Source organism: Triturus cristatus, chromosome 4_1 (assembly GCF_964204655.1).
Source record: "Triturus cristatus chromosome 4_1, aTriCri1.1, whole genome shotgun sequence".
Classification (NCBI taxonomy): domain Eukaryota; kingdom Metazoa; phylum Chordata; class Amphibia; order Caudata; family Salamandridae; genus Triturus; species Triturus cristatus.
In genome coordinates this window covers 959,343,886-959,363,484 of record NC_140585.1, presented here as the reverse complement: position 1 = coordinate 959,363,484, position 19,599 = coordinate 959,343,886, and positions in this window count along the sequence as shown.

Below are 19,599 nucleotides of genomic sequence, written 5' to 3'. Positions count from 1 at the left end.
AAATCTCGTAATGTAATTGCCTGAAGTTTCCTAAAAGTATTTGATAGCTGCCCTTGCTTTTCACGAAAGGCAAATGAAATTGAAAAAATTAAATGAAAAGGCTGGTTTAATTATTATTTGAGTCTGTCACGTTTCAGCTATGAAAAAAAAGCTGCATTTTTTCCTGCTTCCCCTTGTCCTGCAACCTATATGGGTTTATTGTGTTTGAGGGCATTCAAATCCAATTTATATACAGATAGGAGAAGGACTTTGTTTACCAAAATGGCCTTCGGCAGTGCTCTTAAATACATAGATAAATGTAAGTGACCAAGTGTATTGTAATCCGGTACTTATGCAAATTGCTCCAGTGGCGTGGAGCTGAGTTTGCACGGTATAAAATAAAGGTGAATGAGATATAAGGGTTGTGTGGATAGGTGTTTTGGGCAGATGGCTTACAGGAAAATAAAGTTTGGCAAATGAAATTAGAGAAACATTACAATTAGGTGGCTTCAATAATTAGCTGTGGCTGTTGCATTACAGCTGAGTTACAACAAAGCTGCATTGTTAAAGTTATAAATCAGTGAAACGGATGTGGTGTAATGTAAGTTGGTACTAATGCCCTTGGGGAGATTCAACAACGCTATATCAAGTAAATTGTGAGCTGAGTGAGATAGTGGATGGATTAAAAGAAATCTGAATTAGCACCAGCACTGACGCCACCCACCTACCGGAGCTATTGAACGGCGGATTCTTGGCGGGGCACCCACGCTGTTTGTCTCCCCCGCTGCCCTGACGACATCGAGGGCCGCGGTGGGGGGAGACTACAGCTCCCGTGAGCCTTTACTGTCACGCCCCCTTCCAGGTGATTGCGCGCCCGGAGGCGCTTTAAAATCGGCGGCTCCCTCGGTGGAGCGGGGGAAATCTGAATTAGCACCAGCACTGACGCCACCCACCTACCGGAGCTATTGAACGGCGGATTCTTGGCGGGGCACCCACGCTGTTTGTCTCCCCCGCTGCCCTGACGACATCGAGGGCCGCGGTGGGGGGAGACTACAGCTCCCGTGAGCCTTTACTGTCACGCCCCCTTCCAGGTGATTGCGCCCCCGGAGGCGCTTTAAAATCGGCGGCTCCCTCGGTGGAGCGGGGGAAATCTGAATTAGCACCAGCACTGACGCCACCCACCTACCGGAGCTATTGAACGGCGGATTCTTGGCGGGGCACCCACGCTGTTTGTCTCCCCCGCTGCCCTGACGACATCGAGGGCCGCGGTGGAGGGAGACTACAGCTCCCGTGAGCCTTTACTGTCACGCCCCCTTCCAGGTGATTGCGCGCCCGGAGGCGCTTTAAAATCGGCGGCTCCCTCGGTGGAGCGGGGGAAATCTGAATTAGCACCAGCACTGACGCCACCCACCTACCGGAGCTATTGAACGGCGGATTCTTGGCGGGGCACCCACGCTGTTTGTCTCCCCCGCTGCCCTGACGACATCGAGGGCCGCGGTGGGGGGAGACTACAGCTCCCGTGAGCCTTTACTGTCACGCCCCCTTCCAGGTGATTGCGCGCCCGGAGGCGCTTTAAAATCGGCGGCTCCCTCCGCGACGCGGGACGCGCGCGGGCGGCGCCGGGCTGAGCCCGGGCAGAGGGCGGGCCGTCTAAGAGGGCGGGCCGTCTGTGGCCGTCCGGGGTCGCTGGAGGCCGGGCCGGGCAACCCCTCTTGGCCCCTCTAAAGTTGGTGCCCAATCGTAAGTCATCGCCAAGTTCGTGAGTATAGTACATGTTGTGACTGGGATTCAACCATTTATTTTTGCTTAATATACTCAAAACACATATTGGAAAATGGGGAAAAAAGCTCCACCTGTGCTTAAACCTACTCGTAAGCAGTTAACATCTCCCTCAACTGCTACTGTTCCCACCCCGTTGCCTAGTTTGACTGCTATCGATAAAATGCTGCAGAGGACGATCGGCGTTGTGGCTTCTGCCATTCAAAACACTGAAAGACGCCTCTCGCTCCCACCAAGCACGCAATTACCTTTGCTGCAGGACAATACATTGGATTCCCTGGTGGCCACATCGGATATAACATCTTACGCGGGGCTACCAGGCACTGACTCAAATGTGAATTGTATAATCCTGGACAGTGTATCCCCTAATCATCGTACAATGGATAATAGACTATCACAAACACCGTCTATGTCACGATCAAGCGTTAATAAGACCACTGATACTACCCCATCCCTAATTAATGAGCAGGAAGGGATAGAACTATGCTTAGACACAGATGTATCGATTACAGATAGGGAAAAATGTGATAGTACACCAGCACGAACAAGGGGACAAAAAGCAAGAAAACAAAAAGCAAAGCGGAAACAGAAACACTTAGAGTCACTAGTAGATAAACGCAGAGAGAATGGTGGACGCCCTCAATTGAGTAGGCCTCTCACTCCTGTAATACTAAACCATACTCAAAGTGAGGTGCACTTTTGCAAAAATAATGAACAAAGCTCATTAACTAATGCACTGCCGGGTAATGAAGATTTTTGGGGGAGACTGGAGACCTTGATAACTACTCTTTTAGGACCCATCAGTCAACAAGTCCTTAATATTGATAAGAGGTTGAAGGCATTAGATGACCATGTGTTGAAATTAGGCACAGGGTGTAATTCTATAACTACAACACACCATGTTGCATCCAACATTAACACACATAAATTACAACACACTATGGCCAATAAGAAAAGTATAGTGGAGACTAATGCTTCTCCCTCCACATCCAAACTGAGTAGAAGTAAAGGTCAATTAAACCTAGAACCCTCATCCAGACAGGCATTAGATACCAAAACCACCACAACAGTTAGTTCGGGAGGAAGGGAGAAACCTACTGACATAAACAACAGGCCAGTAACGAGACAAGTGCAGGATGCTAACCAACACCACCCAACAGATAAGCCCGATATAATTGAAGTGATCAGCAAGAGACAGATTCCGGCCCGCATCAGTTTGCCCCCAGATTGCGGTCCATATGTCTTGGTTTTAGCTAATGTCCCAAAATTGGGGGAAACCCAAGAGGAAAACTATACAAGCTTAAGAAATAGAACTCTCCATTGGCTTTCTGCAAATTGCAACTTCCCAATGGAAGGAGCAGGGGAAATTATTCATACACAGAGAGTAGGGTGGGTGGGTCCAACGAGAAAAAAGTTTGAAGGAGATTGCATCATTATAAATTTTAAATCTCCACAATGGGTGCAATCTACACTCTCAAAAGCCCCACTGCCCTCACCCTGGGAATTTAACACTACTCTGCTTCCTCTCGGGTATTTTTATAGACATTTAATTGACCTTCATTCTAATCCTGGGATTAACTTTTTAGCAGATCAACCGGGCATGAACCGTAACATTATTAATGGCTATGAACATCCTTACCAAGAGTTTAATACTAATTTTAGGAATGGTTGTTCATTAGGCCAACGGATTATACCCCCACCATATCAATTGCCATATCTACCTTTCCCCACTCCCTCTTATCCCAACCCAAGGGAGAGACCTTACGTAAGGCCTAAACTAAACTTTAACATGCCTCAGAACGAGCCAAGGTATATATATAATATACCAACGCATAACCGTTTTGAACACGCTCTCTCCAATTTGGAATGTCAAGATTGACTGGGGAAAAGAAATAGGGGGTGTGAGGACGTACCAATTACTATTAAGGAAAATCCCTCTGATGTACAATGTAACGAGATTGAGACAATGGCACCACGCATTGTTTCGACTATGTCCCCAGTTACACATGAGAACATAACTACTCCATCAATTCAACCTAAGCAGCCTAGTGGCTATAATGCCTCTTGTGCCCTAAAACGTCCCAAATTGTCCATCCTTAGTTGGAACGTCGCTGGGTTGGAATCAAGATTGCTTGACCCTCAATGGATCAAGCTATTGGATAACAAAGATATTGTTATGTTCCAGGAGACATGGGCTGTCAGCAATTTATTTATTGAGGGTTACCATTGTTTTAGTGTAACCTCAAAGAAGCCCATTTTTGGCCGTGCAGTGGGAGGATTATTTATAGGTGTTAGCACATTGGTGGGAGGCACTATCAAAGACCTATCAGAAGGAAATCCGAACATTCAGGTCCTTGAGTTGAAACTAAAACCCAGGATTTTTATAATTAATTTTTATAATAATGATTTTTATTCTACACCCAACACAAACTATATAGCCCTCTCTAAGACTCTAAGAAAATTGGAAATAAACTTGGAATCAGAGGGGGGGATAGGGATTCTAATCGGCGGAGATTTTAATGCCAAATTACCAAAGAAGTCTTGGATCAAGGACACTAACAACATCACGGACCAAGCTGATAAAAGGGGGTTTGAAATAGCAAAATTATTGAATGAACACACCCTTGGAAATGCCATGGAAGTATCTCTAATACCTGACATGGACTATGTCCCCACGTTTAGGGGGCGTGATTGTTGTTCACCTATTGATTTTATTTTTATGTCCCCTGATTTGCTGGACCGTGTATTGGAATCCAAGGTGATAAAAACATCTTTTGGCGACCATAACCCCCTCACAGTTACTTTGCACTTAGGCTCCCGCCCTGTATATGCGAAATCTAATGGTGCAAGAGACATTACACCATCAGGTGACGGTCTGCGGCTAAAATGGAGGGGGATTGATAGCGGAGCTATTTTAGAAAATGTGCAGAATGATCATTCCGATTTAATTAATTCTTGTCTATTTTTAAATGGAGATAATAATAGAATAATCTCTGACTTTGGCAAACTGTGTTTAGTGATTAAAAAATTGTTGTCAGTCCCACTGCCAAAAATAGCGAAAGAACCAAGATGGTTTGACTCAATTTGTTCTAAGGCAAATAGGGAACTACGTGAAGCATTGTCTTCTAACCCAAGGTGTATACTAGAGGTACAGTTGGCCAGGAAAAACTATAAGTTAAAAACAACTGAAAGGAAGGCTGCCCTGCTGACAGAACAGTGGGAATCATTGGTTGCGAGTGCAAATTTGAAGAGTAGCGGCCCCTTCTGGTCAGCCGTTAGGAAGACGCGAGATATGGGGAAACAATTGTCCCCAATTAGCTGCAATATTACTAGTAGTAGTTGGGAGGCTCATTTTGCTAAAATATATGCTACCCCCTCTAAGGAAGTAACTATTCCTTCCTTGATGGTGTCATGCAACCTCAAGATTGACCTCCCTGAGATAGTCACAGCCATTAAAGAAAGCCTTGGTAACAAGGCCCCTGGTCCCGATGGGCTCCCTATAGACATTATTAAGTATAACACGGATTTATGGGCACCAATTCTTCTTAATGTTTTTAATAGTTTACCTATGGCGCCAATGCCTGACACTTGGGCGACCAGCACCATAGTTCCCATTTTTAAGAAGGGAGATAGGTCAGATCCAGCCAACTATCGTCCAATCTCGCTATTGGACAATACTTTAAAAATCCTTGGACGAGTTATTTATAACAGGATGATAGAGTGGACTGAAGATACTGATCTACTGGATCCGTGCCAGTTGGGATTCAGGAGTGGTGTGGGCACGGTGGAGCAGTGCCTAAACCTGAAATTGATTATCGATAAGTACAATGTTGCTCGCTCTAGTCCAATCTATCTCGCATTTATGGATCTTTCATCTGCATTTGACCTAGTTAATAGATCCAAATTATGGCTTATGCTTTCTAACTACGGTCTGGATGCAAGTCTTGTTAATTTTCTGGCCTATCTTCACACGGACCTTAAAGCACAAGTTAGGATCGGGTCTGGTGGCGATGTGTCCAGACCCATAAAAATAGGCAGGGGGGTGAGGCAGGGGTGCGTTTTGGCACCTCTGCTATTTATTATTTATATCAACGGTCTTGCCAAAGCCTTGAAACAAGTGACGAGAGATGTTCCAATTATCCAGGGGAATCCACTACCAGTTTTATTATACGCAGATGATGCGGTCATTATGGGCCGCACCCCTAATGCTCTTCGTTTGCTCATTAGTGCATTCGTCCAGCATATGGAGGCACTTGATCTGCGTGTAAATTTTAAAAAATCTTTTATTATGTCTAGTGGACCCGGGAAAAGGAAGCTCAATACTATAAATGTAGGTTCGGATAAATTAGAATCCGTAACCTCCTTTCCGTACCTAGGATTGGTTTTCGCTACGAACGGCTCATGGAGTGGGCATTCTGCCCACGCCATGGGCAAGTTCTCGAAAGCCACTAATTCTATATTGAGCCTCCAACGCCCGAAGAAAATAGGTGCCACTAGGGCCATTTTAAAATTTTTTAAATTACAGTGCCTTCCTGTGGCAACGTATGGGGCTGAGGTCTGGGGCTCAGGGAGAAACTCAGGGATTCAACGGGAGGAAAATCGTTTTTGTAGAAAAATATTGGGTGCTCCTTTTTCAGCCTCTGAATTCATCTGTCACAAAGAACTAAATCTCCCCTATGTATGTGATTTTATCAGAGCCAGACCAGCCCTATTTTGGATTAGGATTTGGACAAATAACTTTGCGACCCTAACTAAAAACATTATAATGGATTGCCTAAAGTGTGATCACCATATGTCAATACCCTGGTTAGCCGAGGTTTACAAAATATTATGTGCAGTGGATAAAGGCAATCTTTTCTTAGAACCCACTGGAATTGAGAAGAATGATAAGGTCGTAGTCAAACAAGCACTTTATGCACTTTTTAATTCAGAAAGAATGGGGAGGGAGCTATCTAAATCATCTGTTGCTACATACATGGGGTACGATTTGTGTAGGCACCCACTACCATCTTATCTAACTCTCCCCATGTCCAATTGGGAACGATCGCTGCTCTTTCGTTTAAGGGCAGGTTCTGTAAAAACCCTGTTGGCTTTCCCTTTGGGGTATCATCACACAATAGAATACAATCCCTGCCCATGTGATGGAATTAGCAAACAGAATGACATTCACTTCCTCTTCTTCTGTAAATTTTAGTTAAAATATATTAACTGGTTTTTAACTCCCTATTTTAGAAAATTAAGACCCCTTTCATTGGGGGAATCATGTTCATTATTATTTTCCCTGGATACAGATGAATTAATTTTTCGCACCAGCACTTTTCTGAGATTAATAGTACACGCACGCAAAACGATGGAAAATCCCTGAAAATTATTTATGTTAGTTGTATATTTGAAAATGAATTGCTGTGATTGTGGTGTTTTTATGGATTGTATTATTGTATAAATGTGTTGTTTTTCTTTTGTTGTACTTTTATGGATTTTATGAAATCCGAATAAAGGTCTTTTGAATTGAAATTGAAAACGCTCTGCAAAACTTCACATTCTTATGGAGTGCTCCATTGGAAAATAAGGAACAAGTGATTGCAAATAGCAGCTGCGGCCCACGTGTGGGGTTAGGGGCTGTGTGAGATTAAAAGAAATGTACAACCAAGTTGAGTCACACATTCAAGATAAGAATCAAGTAGCTGGGGCATTACCAGTTCGGTCGCAGCCGTGATGCACTGCATGGATAGTGGGAGACATGATGCAGAGGATAACCAGACGGACAGCAAGGAACAACAGAGAAAGGGGTTGCCAATCCTCTGTTCACACTGCAATGAAATCACACCACTTTAACAAGAGCTAAACCCCGCGTCTTGTGGAAGCCTGAAAACTCAATTCGAAGTCAGCTGTACTTATTTACAAAGTCCTCATGTGAGTGCTTGGAAAGTGGCAACGGAAAGCAGACATCATAAACAAAGGACACCGATTCCTATCACTTTATTCAGATTTGGAACATGCCTTGTCAGCCTCACAATGAAACTGAGAATCGCAATCTTTGGGTGAGAAGACGCAGGCGGTTTGGGTTTCCGCTAGAAAGCTGTATGTGTAGAAAGGGGATGGGTGTGTTTTGTTAGCTCATACGGGTATATGTTTGTGTACTGCACTCTCTCCATATCGGGTTAGGCAAAACAATGAATGATTCTCGTACTTGCCTGAAGGGGAGAGACGCAGCCGAGTTCGTACACCACTGGACAGGGACTGTTGACCTCGCCCTCGGGGATCACCACGGGGAGATTAAGTACCCCTGCAGGCATACGGGGGGGAGAGGGTGTTGCAGACACGCCAGCACTTACCGAAGAATCAGCCCGCATCACCGCGGCCCTGATTTAAATTCGCAGGTAAAGACATTCCATGATTGAAAACATGGGAAACAGGGTCAGGGAGAGGAAGAGATCGACATGGGGGAAGAAGGGGATATGAAGAAAGAGAGCGCTGTGCTAAATCATGTGGTGCGGCGCCCGGGCATAACCTGCAGGAGCGGGTGTAGTGAGAATTCACGGACTCTGGAGACTGCAGGGAAAGGCAATGGAGGCCATAAACATGAAACAGTGCTCCGTGGTAGGCGCTATTGTGGGCTGCACGAACACAAATGGAAAAATAAGCACGGGCGACGTACAGTATATGTGGAGCCGCGGCAGGAAAACACACGAAGAAGAGAAGTAGTCCCCAAACATACACATATACACGTAAAGCGTAATCATGTAGTACTTAGTCGGTGCTGATGGAGAAAACCGGAAATAAGAAGGTGGGACAAAGAGGCTGGGTTGCCCATTAGAAAGAAAGTATTTTTAAAAGACACCAACCAAGACAAATAAAAGGCCATCGGAAGGAATGGGTGGAGTTCAACTCCGTAAGTATACACAATAGGTCGCTAAGCGACAGCGCAAGCGCTATACGCTTGACCTAAAAATGTATCCTGCAACCGTCTACCACCTTTGCTTTTGACTCTAAAGTGTGGGAGAGTGACCCATGAGAGGACTACCAAGCTTTGGGCCTGATACATATTTAGGCGGGCAGCGAGCCATTCCACCATGGGGACGGAGTAAATTACTCCATCCCCATGGTGAGAGGCCACCCACCTAATTTGCCGGTGGTCATTTGTAAAGGCATTGGCAGGAACTGCTGCCACGGCAGTTCCTGTCAATGCACTTTACTGTTTGCTGCAGGGCTGCATCAGAAGGACGATGCTCTGCAGCTCATAGTATTCTTTTTTTCTTTAAAAAACCGAAATCCTGAAATGGAATTTTCTTATTGAAAAGAAAAAAAAGTAATGCTCCACTGGCCATGGGAGGCTTCTCCCATGGTGATGGGAGCATTAGAATGGCTTTACTGTTCCTTACCAGTAGGTTTTACCAGGTCCCTTGTTTTTTGGAGCTTCTCCCACTCCATTAGTGGCATGCTTCAGGGACATCTTAAGGATTTTTTAGGCCCTGGGCCAATCTTTTTTTGGGGGCCCCTGTTCCGAACAGGTTTTAATTTATGATTCAATTTCAGCTCTTTCATGCTACCATTAGCCAGGTCACTGACAGTGCACAACCAAAATGGTCCAGATTCGAAATGTGTGTACATCTAATATTCAGGGTTTGTGATGTGTTTTTTAAATATTGTAACACATCAGCAGATCCCTAATATTCCTCAAATAATCTCTGTGATGTCCTCCCATTCCTCATATGTGAGGTCCTAAAGTGAGCTAAAAGAAACCTTTCTGTATTGATGTTGCATGAAATAAAAACACACACTTTTCCTATGCCTGAAAACACCTCTGGCATGCTTCATCATAGAGTCTCATCCTGGTTACTATAAACCAGGATGGGCTAAATCATTTTTGAGAGAACACTTTAGATATTATGGGACAGAGATCCTTATATAAAAATGCCTCAGTGATAATTCAGTTTATCTTTAATAATGGGTGCCCTGAGCATGGTTAAAACAATTCAGTGGTTATTATTGGGAACTATTACCCTTACACACAGTGTTCTGTTGACATGTTTCAGCCTCTTACAGTGGCCTCCTTTGGTCCCAAGCTTTCATCAGGACTTTCATATCACACAATTAAGGGTTAGTATTGTGTCCTGTCCATTTCAGTCAGGAAATTTTAAATGAATAAAACAGAATTTAAACATCCAGGCTAACCTTGCTGTGAGCATTATGCACACACTAGTGCCTGGAAAACATAAGCACATTGGTAGTCATGGGTCTAATAAAAAAAACACCTCATGGTCAGCACCATTGAGACACATCATCATCACATATATTGTTGTAATTAAGAGACAGCATAGACACAAAAACACTGCACAGAGCATGCTTAGAATGCATAGCACTGCAAACTGGTGAAAGGGAAATAAAAGGAATTAGAAGAAACTTTGTCTCTCGCCCTGGTCTTGTCAGGGTGCTGCCTCTTTGGAAACACAGGGAACATCTCACTTTAGTCCATTCAAATTTCACCAACTGACAGGACTGGGTGCCACCATGACTTACAGCTGGATGATATGGCAGTTCAGATGAAACCTTGGGACCAAGTGAAGCTACTATAGGAGGCTGAAACATGTCAACTCAACACAGGATGTAAGGGTCATAGTTCCCAATAATGCCCACTGAATTACTTTAGCCAAAACTAGGGCACTCAATATTAAAGGGAAAGTGGGGTGTCACTTACGTAGTTTTACATGAAGACCAGGTACCACTATATCTGAAGTGCTCCCTGGAATATGGTCGAGCCCATCTTGGTTGATAGGGACCAACATGAGACCCAACGAGGGGACGAGGGTCTTAAAAAACGTTTGGTAGTTCTCTTATCGGCTCTTCCAGCTCACTTCATAGTAAGAAGCAAAGGTGATAGACTGATGAAGGATAGGGAGACAGCATCCCGTCACCCAAAATAATCTCTTTCTCCCACCTAGAATGTGTTTTGTCAAGCTGAGCAAAAAACTGGGCAGATTTATTGAGCAGCGTGCAGCTGAGAGGGAGGCTATGATTGATTCAAATAGAACCAACATTCTATTAATCTTGTGTTTTGAAGGGTTTCAAAACAGACTCTAGCAGCCATTGCAGGATAATTGGGCCTCTGCTTGTCAGAAGAGATAATATCCTCAATTCTATCAGCACCAACAGTAGCACTAGCACAGGTTTTTTAGCATGCTGTATACTGTGTGCATGGCTTGAGTCTATGTTGTCTCTTAAATGGGACAACATGTGTGATAAAGATATTTCACAACTGTACTGACCCTATGCTGTTTTCTAATATACCCAAGACTACCAATGTGCTTATTTCTTACTAGTACGTGTTTAATATTCACAGCAAAGTAAGTCTGCATGTTTTTATGTTGTGTTTTGTCTTTTCAAAATTGATTGACAGGTCCAAGACACAACAATAACTTTAGCAGGGTAATACAAGAGTCCTTATGAACCCTGGGATCAAAAGAGGCCCCTATAAGAGACTGATACATGTCAACGCTACATCGGGAGTAAGAGTAATAGCTCCCATCTGGGAAAAGAGGTGTATACCGTTACTAACTATTAGACAGATTTTCCAAATTAGAGGGAACAATTTGAAAGGATGCATAACTAGCCAAGTAATGTGCCATGGAAGCTATATATCCATATGCAGCCATTTAAAGGCACTTACTAGCAATTAATCTGTCTCCTCCACTTCAATAAGTTTCCCTGAACTTCACTTTAGGGAGCACAAAGTGACGCAAGGTGGAAAACACAGGCGGAGTTGATATTGGCACAGGGTACAGTAATAACTACTCTCCTGCCTCTTTGCACTTTGTAAAGGATCAATGACTAATTGATCGCTATATTCTCCTCAGGACCGTAACTCTCTGGAAACATGGTGGCCAAAAGGTCCACAACAGACCAAATGTTTAATGCCTGTCATGGTCTGGATGGTCCCAGGGCAATGCTGCAGAGTTATGATTGAAATGTTGCATATGCTACAGATTTAAAAAGAATTTCTGGTCACGACTAGGGAGTGTTTGCTAAATTTGCATAATTTACTTTTGCATAATTGCATGAAGTTTTGGCAAAAGTATGTAAAACTGCACTGAATTACGTGAAAAGCGAATCCATAATTTTGCAATAATTTTAGTACAAATGTCATCCTTGCATCAATTTTTATTTTGTTGTGAGGCCGCAATTCACACCATAAAAAAGTACAAAAAAACATAGTCACCACGAGCAGACACTTGTTTTCTGTTGTTTCTGTGAGTTTACAATAAATTGTTACTGCAAATGGCACATGAGCAATTTCTTTTTACCACTAATGGTACGTAATTACACAAAGTGGAATAATGGAGTCATTTTGTGTAATGAGCATAACACAAAATTCCCCAAAATACACACATTAAACTGGCATGTATTACATTTTGGCAAGGCCTAGTCATTGCCACTGTAAAGATTAGTTTTGCCCATACTTTACCTGTAGACCAGTAAGATAGTACTACAAATCCAGTTGGCCGCACACTGCTCGTCACACCAGCATGTTACCCCAAGGAACTCTGGTCATTGTAGTGGCGACGGCGAGTACGCCTATGCCACAGTGTTGAAAAAAAGTATGTGTCGCATTAGCCATCCCTGGACACGTGTTTCGAGGTAGTTGCCTCTCGTCAGCAGGGAGCAGGTAAGTGTAAAGGGGTGCCGCATGGACTGCCAGTAACGTAAAAACAGGTAGAGTGCCTCTCATGGCGCGCAGGTGCTGGTCCAGAGCTCGTCAGCCCGAATGGCTCAAGGGAGCCTTTATATAACAAATCCAGTTGGCCGCACACTGCTCGTCACACCAGCATGTTACCCCAAGGAACTCTGGTCATTGTAGTGGCGACGGCGAGTACGCCTATGCCACAGTGTTGAAAAAAAGTATGTGTCGCATTAGCAATCCCTGGACACGTGTTTCGAGGTAGTTGCCTCTCGTCAGCAGGGAGCAGGTAAGTGTAAAGGGGTGCCGCATGGACTGCCAGTAACGTAAAAACAGGTAGAGTGCCTCTCATGGCGCGCAGGTGCTGGTCCAGAGCTCGTCAGCCCGAATGGCTCAAGGGAGCCTTTATATAACAAATCCAGTTGGCCGCACACTGCTCGTCACACCAGCATGTTACCCCAAGGAACTCTTTTCATTGTAGTGGCGACGGCGAGTACGCCTATGCCACAGTGTTGAAAAAAAGTATGTGTCACATTAGCCATCCCTGGACACGTGTTTCGAGGTAGTTGCCTCTCGTCAGCAGGGAGCAGGTAAGTGTAAAGGGGTGCCGCATGGACTGCCAGTAACGTAAAAACAGGTAGAGTGCCTCTCATGGCGCGCAGGTGCTGGTCCAGAGCTCGTCAGCCCGAATGGCTCAAGGGAGCCTTTATATAACAAATCCAGTTGGCCGCACACTGCTCGTCACACCAGCATGTTACCCCAAGGAACTCTGGTCATTGTAGTGGCGACGGCGAGTACGCCTATGCCACAGTGTTGAAAAAAAGTATGTGTCGCATTAGCCATCCCTGGACACGTGTTTTGAGGTAGTTGCCTCTCGTCAGCAGGGAGCAGGTAAGTGTAAAGGGGTGCCGCATGGACTGCCAGTAACGTAAAAACAGGTAGAGTGCCTCTCATGGCGCGCAGGTGCTGGTCCAGAGCTCGTCAGCCCGAATGGCTCAAGGGAGCCTTTATATAACAAATCCAGTTGGCCGCACACTGCTCGTCACACCAGCATGTTACCCCAAGGAACTCTGGTCATTGTAGTGGCGACGGCGAGTACGCCTATGCCACAGTGTTGAAAAAAAGTATGTGTCGCATTAGCCATCCCTGGACACGTGTTTCGAGTTAGTTGCCTCTCGTCAGCAGGGAGCAGGTAAGTGTAAAGGGGTGCCCCATGGACTGCCAGTAACGTAAAAACAGGTAGAGTGCCTCTCATGGCCTTCAGGGACCATTTTCATTGGGGGAACACGACTGGTAGGTGTAGCAGTGTGCGACCAATCTGATGTAACTTTATATTCAGGCTCCCTTGAGCCGGTGGAGTCGACGGACTCATGGTTACGCACCTGCGCGCTAAGAGAGGTACTAGACCTGATTATGTTTTTAGCAGCTTACACAGCAACCCCACTCTCATTTTCCTACTCCCTGCTGACGAGAGGCAACTACCTCGAAACACGTGTCCAGGGATGGCACACGCCACGCATACTTGCACGCACTCTTGAGCATAGGTGTATCCGCCGACGCTGACCTTCAGGGACCATTTTCATTGGGGGAACACGACTGGTAGGTGTAGCAGTGGGCGACCAATCTGATGTAACTTTATATTCAGGCTCCCTTGAGCCGGTGGATTCGACGGACTCATGGTTACGCACCTGCGCGCTAAGAGAGGTACTAGACCTGATTATGTTTTTAGCAGCTTACACAGCAACCCCACTCTCATTTTCCTACTCCCTGCTGACGAGAGGCAACTACCTCGAAACACGTGTCCAGGGATGGCACACGCCACGCATACTTGCACGCACTCTTGAGCATAGGTGTATCCGCCGACGCTGACCTTCAGGGACCATTTTCATTGGGGGAACACGACTGGTAGGTGTAGCAGTGTGCGACCAATCTGATGTAACTTTATATTCAGGCTCCCTTGAGCCGGTGGAGTCGAAGGACTCATGGTTACGCACCTGCGCGCTAAGAGAGGTACTAGACCTGATTATGTTTTTAGAAGCTTACACAGCAACCCCACTCTCATTTTCCTACTCCCTGCTGACGAGAGGCAACTACCTCGAAACACTTGTCCAGGGATGGCACACGCCATGCATACTTGCACGCACTCTTGAGCATAGGTGTATCCGCCGACGCTGACCTTCAGGGACCATTTTCATTGGGGGAACACGACTGGTAGGTGTAGCAGTGTGCGACCAATCTGATGTAACTTTATATTCAGGCTCCCTTGAGCCGGTGGAGTCGACGGACTCATGGTTACGCACCTGCGCGCTAAGAGAGGTACTAGACCTGATTATGTTTTTAGCAGCTTACACAGCAACCCCACTCTCATTTTCCTACTCCCTGCTGACGAGAGGCAACTACCTCGAAACACGTGTCCAGGGATGGCACACGCCACGCATACTTGCACGCACTCTTGAGCATAGGTGTATCCGCCGACGCTGACCTTCAGGGACCATTTTCATTGGGGGAACACGACTGGTAGGTGTAGCAGTGTGCGACCAATCTGATGTAACCAGTAAGATAGTACTGTTGGGTTGTGCGCTATTCCCATAAAGAGAATAAGGGTCAGATTTTTTCCATCTCTTCAATAAGGGGGAGCCCAAAGGTGCCCCTGGAATTAGGCACTAGATGGAGCCCATGCCCAGGATGGAAATAGTCCATAGATAAACAATGTGCAGTTTTGACTTCACATCCAGCACCTGCAGTAAATGTGGGAATTTGTGGCTGAAATCTATCAAGGGAGTGCCAAGAGAGCACTCTAGATTGGGCTACACATTCAGTGTGAGTCAGATGCACAAATTTTGCTTGCACATGGACATCATGACTGCCATGGCCATGTTCTTCAGAATCACTGGAAGATGAGTCATCATCTGACGGAACTCCAAAAACTGGAAAATCACTTTCAGATTATGTTCTATGATCCACTCCCTCATATTCAGTCCCACTAACAGAACCTGCCTCAGAGCTCTCCTTCATTGTCTGAGTTAGGGCCTGGGCATCAGTCATCAAACGAGACACCATCTCTGGTAACTTTTTAACATGTTCTTTCTTAAACACTGTGGGCTATGCTGAATGTAGAGGTACTGAGGTACGTAATGCAGTAAGAATGCAGCATGTGTGATATGAGCTGATTGCAAGAATGGAATGCAATGCTGTGCAAGTAAGAGTGTGCTACAAAAGTATTAGAGGCAAAAAAAAAAATTGGCTCATTACAAAGAAAAAAAGCTTTTACAACTCAGCAATGTGAAGAACTTCTCTAAAGAAAGAGAAAAATATTGTTTCAATTTGCAACAAACAAAATGAGGCAAACTAAAAAACACATATGGCCATAGTAGTCCCTGGCAGTGAAAGGAACAGCTTTGGGTGATGACGGTCCCCTTCTGAAATAGCAGAATGCCCTCAATCACAATGAATTTAGCCAATGGGCGAAGTAGGCTAACCCCTTGCCTCATGTTGTTGGTTGGAGTGGGCCAAAGGCAAACATACGTGGCACACCAATACAACAATGTATGAAGAGAGCTGTCTGAAAGCCCATTGACCTCAATCACAGTGCAGATAGCCAATGGCTAAAGCATGCTGCTGACCCTTTGCTCCATGCTGTATACTGAAGTGGTCTAAAGGTAAAGAAGAATGGCACTACAAGAGGGCTATGTAAGAAGAGGGCCAGCTGAAAACCCCTTGACCTCAGTCATAGTGAAGTTAGCCAATGGCTGAAGTGGGCTCACCCATTACCCCATACCCAAATTACATTTATGCATAGCTGAGGGGGTTAGCACATATGCCAGAGGGGTCAACCTTCTCCAAAAAAAACCTTCCTTGGTGGCTTAATGGGATTCATTCTCAGGGACAGCGGTCCCTGCTAGTCTCCACGTAGGAACCATGGCAGCAAGGCTTCATTTGAAAGGGGTGCCTCTCCCCTTCCCAATGGTGCCTCTGATGTCACAGCTACTGCTACGGTAGATAGCAGAAACTCCTGTCAGTCACGACCAAAAACTAAATAGTCACCTTATTTTCCACTGGATGGGCTGGTCGATCATACCCTTCTTGAGTGCTGGATTGACCACCTCACTAGCTATGGGCAAATACTATATTACTATAACACTAAACAACCCGGGTCTGGTGCTAAGTCAACAGAGATAGACAAAAAGCATATCTACTGGTTCCGACATCTCCAGTTGGAAAAGAACCCTTCTGGGAACACTATATTTTTGTAAAGACTTCATTGCCATAAACGTTTGCCTCCACCTATTTTACTTTTTACATCTTGACATGGACAAACTCTATACTTTTCAGCCATCTAGATGGGGAGTATAAAGATTTGGGCATTTTTTCAAGAGCCTTCTTTCTTTTTTCTTCTCCTCTCTATCAGAGCGGGGCCCCCTTCCCTGAGTAGAAGCCAGGTTGAGGTGAGGGTATTACCCAGAACTCTGGGGTAAGTACAATCTAATAAATTTATGGATGTATATGACACATTATTTGTGCTTTCCAGGACGGTACTCATATACTGTTGTTTGCTGGCTTAGTCGACATTGATGACTTCTCGCATTTTCTTATCCTTGTCTCTTTACTTTCCTAGGTATCCGGTTTTGACATCCGTAGAGTTCAACCGGTGGTAGGAATGTCTGTTATATTTTTATACTTTCACACCTTTTACATAGTAGCAGCAAATTAGGTCCTGATGAATGCCCTTGATACTTTCTAGATCGCAGCGGGCAGAAACATGTCGACCAGATACTATGGACAATGAGCATAATGACAACGTATTTATGCTAGGTTGCCATTTTGCTTTTTAATTTTGGCAGAGGTACTCTACCAATTAAAGCACTTTTGAGTTCCCCTAGCCATTTTTATTCACTCTTTATGATTTAGTGCTGCACTTTTAGAACCCCTCTCACGTGAGCGAGAGTTCATTTTTTGGTTTTTGTCATCTCTAGTGGAGATCTGACTGCAACCCTTGTATGCCATCTCTCTTTACTCGCAAACGGGTCGTTCCACCTAGACTTGTTGCGGTGTATCAAGAGAGACAGACCCAGATGATGACAACACACTGACTCCTCGGTGATTGATGGGTTCTGTTCCCAGAAGGGTTCTTTTCCAACTGGAGATATCGGAACCAGTAGATATGCTTTTTGTCTATCTCTGTTGACTTAGCACCAGACCCGGGTTGTTTAGTGTTATAGTGATTTGGTTAAGGGGATTTACAACCTGCTGGTCTTTAAAATTCTTCCCTTGGGCCTTCTCCCACTTTGTCCTGTTGTTATTATTTCAAATACTATATTAGACATTATGCCTCCTGGAGGGAGGTAGATATGCAATGGGGGGCTCGCCCCCGCCAAAACACAAACATCCCTGCCATCTAATGGTGATTTCTGCTCATGGATCAAAGCTATCCATGAGCAGGTTTTATTTTGAGAACAGCATCACTGAAAAAAGGAGACTATTCCATTTCCAGTGATACTTCATCCATCGTTAGAGCCACATGAGGAGGGGTGAAAACCCAATGGACATGCAGAGCTCCTTTATTTGTTCCTCAGTACACATCGTCTGGTGGACTAAGGCTATCAGTGCACCTGTGTATGCACTAACATCTTTAATTGTGGTGTGGGATGACTTTGAAACTATATTCCATTGGACCCTATAAAGATTTAAATTGGGCGAAGCTTGAACCTTAGGTTTCCTCACAACCCCACAGGTTGATGAACCATTCATGTCCACTGGATTACAGAGGTAGTGCGGTGGACGTGAACAGTTCCTCCACCGTACTATAGGGGTTAAGCACTGTCAACTGCACTCATTGTGTTTACAGAAATCGTCTCTCCTTTATAGTGAAAGAACAATTTGTTAAGGAGCTCAAAGTGAAATGTTTCTGGATACCATCTCATGGGATAAATATGAGAAGAGTAGTGATTCTTCTTTTCAGTGCATTGTACTCAATATCTAAGACTGTATGTCCCACTCTAAAGTGCTGGGTCAATCTGATGTCACATTACTGGGTTTAATTTAGCCATTTTCCCAATCTATGCACCTAACGTACGGGTGCTTAATCTGGGATGGGAATTTCAACATTACTTAAGACATGGCAATCAACAGGGAAGGACCACCCAATTTGCTTGCTTCCAGATTTATTAGAGCACACACCCACAGCTTGATTAGGTATAGAATGCAAGCATTCAGTTTAGTCAATGTATGGAACTTTCATAAGCCAATTCACCATGATATACTTAGGATAGACAACCAGCCCTCTATGACATATGGTGTTCACCCATGCCAAAAGGAGGGAAGAAATTGTGCCCAGGGTTGCTCCTTTCTTCGTAGTGAAAAAGAACTTCAGAGACCCCGATGGGTTTTCTGTGGTTGTCTATGGGACAAAGTGTAGGACAGATAAAACAATATTCATTGTCTGTGGTCTGGTACATCTAAAGAAATGTGCACCAAGGATTCATCTTTCTCCTCTTAGAGGCACCTCCTGCCTTACATATACTAGTTGGTGCATTTAATGATGTTATGTGACCACCTATAGATCGGTGAACTGGCATAGTAGCTAACACAGTCAGCCCACTTCTCTGGCTCAATGAGCAGGGGCTTTGGGATTGAATTATCTATGCAGATTAATGTATGCCTGACACACCTCTACTTTCGACTTTTCTGTGATTCACATAGATAATTTTCAATATAAGACTACTTGTTTATCTCAAAGGTTGAAATGCTACAAATTGATGCCCAGGTTTGATAACAGCTGCGTAGGTATTCATATGGTGCTTTGCAATTTTGTAACGTTTTAATAATGGTTAGTAAATCCACATAAATCTTGACGTCACTATGCACTAAAAGAGCTCCGACAAATAATCTTAATCATCAAAGCCCCCCCACCCCCGAGTGTGGTATATTTGGATAAGCAAAAATGTTATCACTTGCCCCGGATGTTGAAAATAGGTACACAAGTTAAACTAGGTAACACAATATCATGTATAGCAACTCAAAGATAGAGAAGCTATCATCGCTCTAACAGAAGTCATTTAAAATTACTAATATAATGTACAGCATAATAATAGATCAGTACAACCATGCTTTACACTTTAGGAACCACATACACAATGCTGAGGGACAGAGCCATGGATAGAATTATG